The sequence below is a fragment of the Saccostrea echinata genome, unplaced genomic scaffold, assembly GCF_033153115.1.
Source record: "Saccostrea echinata isolate AGI-Se365-2 ecotype Australia unplaced genomic scaffold, CSIRO_AGI_Sech_v1 ptg000076l, whole genome shotgun sequence".
NCBI classification, from domain to species: domain Eukaryota; kingdom Metazoa; phylum Mollusca; class Bivalvia; order Ostreida; family Ostreidae; genus Saccostrea; species Saccostrea echinata.
In genome coordinates, this window is record NW_026889825.1 from 271,526 (window position 1) to 274,372 (window position 2,847).

General features: G+C 34.3%; 1 long non-coding RNA gene across 1 annotated transcript; it reads right to left on the reverse strand.

Annotated features, from left to right (window-relative positions):
• Window positions 1-227: 227 nt before the first annotated feature.
• Window positions 228-1,163, reverse strand: LOC133176506 (uncharacterized). Its single transcript, XR_009719479.1, has 3 exons — window positions 1,070-1,163; window positions 712-871; window positions 228-267 (listed from the first exon to the last, which is right to left on the reverse strand). It is a non-coding gene; the product is annotated as an uncharacterized LOC133176506 (long non-coding RNA).
• Between the last annotated feature and the right edge of the window lie 1,684 nt (window positions 1,164-2,847).

Below are 2,847 nucleotides of genomic sequence, written 5' to 3' on the forward strand. Positions count from 1 at the left end.
TGTATTTAATTTAAGTAAATCTTGGGATTAAGTTTATACCTGAAAAATAAATATTTTGGCTAAATTATGAAATTTTTGATTTTTTCTGCATTTGATCTCCTGACCATCAGTCTATTCAATATTGCCTGCAGCAAAATGGTGTAACATCAGGAACACTGCAGCTTAATGTTTACACATACCATGGTACCCTTTGCCTCTCAGTAATTCATAGTGGGAATTTAAAACTTCTTCTTTGCCATTTATCTACAGTTTGAAGTTCTAGTTGACCTAAATAAAATGTTCAATAATCATGATGAATTATATAGAACATAGCAAAGAGTAATATATGTTTTAAAAATACTTGTGATATTTTATTTGTAAAATTGGGGGGTGATTCATTTAAGTATCTATAACAAGAATTATCATTAACATTTCAAGTGTGGAATATGGGCTGCATATAGATTCTATCGTTAAAATGATATTGTCGTACAGATCCGGTGAGGGCTCCACCCGAGACAAAGTTAGATTATTCTTACTAGGGCTGCATAGTACAGGTAAATACAGATATCTCAAATATCTACGGAACCCAAATTTCAATGTTCGAGATACCAAATTTTAACTGTACTACTACTAATATATAAAATCCCTATACATGGGTGTGTGTATGAGTGCACAATGTCTTGCATTAATATAAGTATGATTTATCTTAATGAACATATTCAGTAAACAAACCTGCAAGTCTATGCATAAAGTACACATCTATTTGTTGAACACAGATACAAGGCAGATCTCAATGTTATGACTGAAGTTGTTGACACATCTTTGAGGGCCATATACATTCCACTTTTAGCCAATTTAGGGTCAGACAGCAGAGACTGGACGCCTTCACATTCTGCAAGTTTTATATTGAAGTTAAGTGTCAATCTGACAATGAAGAGCATGTTAGACATAACAATGACTGTGATGTGAGAGACAAAGGTACATGCAGCACGTCCTCTAACGTCAACAAGTGCACACTTTCGTCTGCTCAACATTATTACTACGAATGATAGTAATTCCCATGTTTTGCTGAATTATTAACTTTAAGTACCTTTCTATCAAATCTGCCTTTCTGCCACGTGTTTCCATTCCTCCTTTTCTCATATCCTCTCTTAAATCGCTTCATTAAATGTAAATAAAGCGATGTCTTGCGAAACAGTATTGTCACGGTTTTGACGTTATCAACTTTGTTTACAAGCCTCTTGGTGAAATCAAGCGTTCTCCGTATACCCCATAGAAAAATAAATTTAGAACCAAAAACGGTGCTCGGTGAACGCTATATCCGCCTTAATCGCAACAGTCTCGAAAGTTCTATTCTCACTTACAAGTCAGAGTTATCTTTTTTTGCACAACGTATACACACTAGGTAAATGGGGAAAATGACAAATTCGCCATCTGATTTCAAAACAGATATATATATATATATATATATATATATATATATATATATATATATATATATATATATATATATATATATATATAACCGAAGAAGCCAAAAATTGATCGAAACACAAATCCACTTCCGGTTTCGGACAGGAAGTATTGGAAACAAATGAAACCGCCTTGTAACTTGACAAATGTCATACTTTGGTATTCCAGTACATTTCACTTATTTGCCTCAAACTGTTTTAGAGAAATAAAAAACGGACAAAATTCCATTTTAAAATTTGAAAATTGGCCATAGCTTCGGACCAGAAGTGAAATAAAAAAAGATTCACCTACTTCGCGTGAAAATCGTGTAAATATCTTACTGAAATCATATAAACACGTTATATTGATCACTGAGCCGTAGCGGTAGAAAATTTCATGTTCACAGCTACAGTGTATATTGCTTTATATAGCGTATTCATTACACTATACTCAAAATGACTGGAAAAAGAGCAAAGAATGCACTTAATTAGGGCCTATATAAAAGGTAGGTCCTTACTTCGCATTAAACCCGTAGATATTTATCTTGAGGTCTGTGATATCTATGGGAAAGTCAAATGTCTCAAAGGTCTGTTTGTTAGTGGGTTGTTAAATTCAAAACAGGTTATGAACACCTCAAAGATGCTGCTCGCCAATGTCGCTCTGCAACAGTTACAACCAATAATACCATCGTAAAAATCCACCAAATCCTACAGAAAGACGCAAGATATACCGTGAGGCAATTGACTCGGAAGACAAAAGTGTCGTTAGCACGTCTTCATAGTATTTTGAAAAAAACATCTAAAGCTTAGAAAGATAAATGCTAGGTGGATGCCTCATTTGCTTAGTGATGAACAAAAGAAAGTTCATGTTGAAAATGCAAAGAAATTATTAAAATTATATTCAAAATATACCAAAAAGACTTTTGATAATTTAGTTTCTGGTGATGAGACCTGCGTATACTATTTTGAGCCCAAACTGAGTTTGAGTTCTAACTGAATGTGGGCATCAAATAATGCAAAACGTCCTAGTCTTGCTAAAAGATTACGAAGTGTGAAGAAGGTTTTATATGTAATTTTTTTGACAATAAAGGCCCTGTTATGCAAATTCCTGTGCCAAAGTGCAAGACCGTCACAGGTAAATTCTATTAAAATGCTATTAAAAACTGGTGAAATATTACAAAAGTCATCAACACAAAATGGGTACTTTGCACGACAATGCGCCTGCACACCAAGCACGCATTGTATTTGGAGTTGGGAAAGGTTACTGTTTACTGTCCTAGACCTCTTTTCTCCAAATTTAGCCCATGCGACTTCTTAGTGTTCCCCAAACGTACATTCCACATATCTGGAAAAAGATACAAATCACGAAATGCCCTTGGGTCTGCGATTTATCAGTATATGATGGGTATTCCTATTG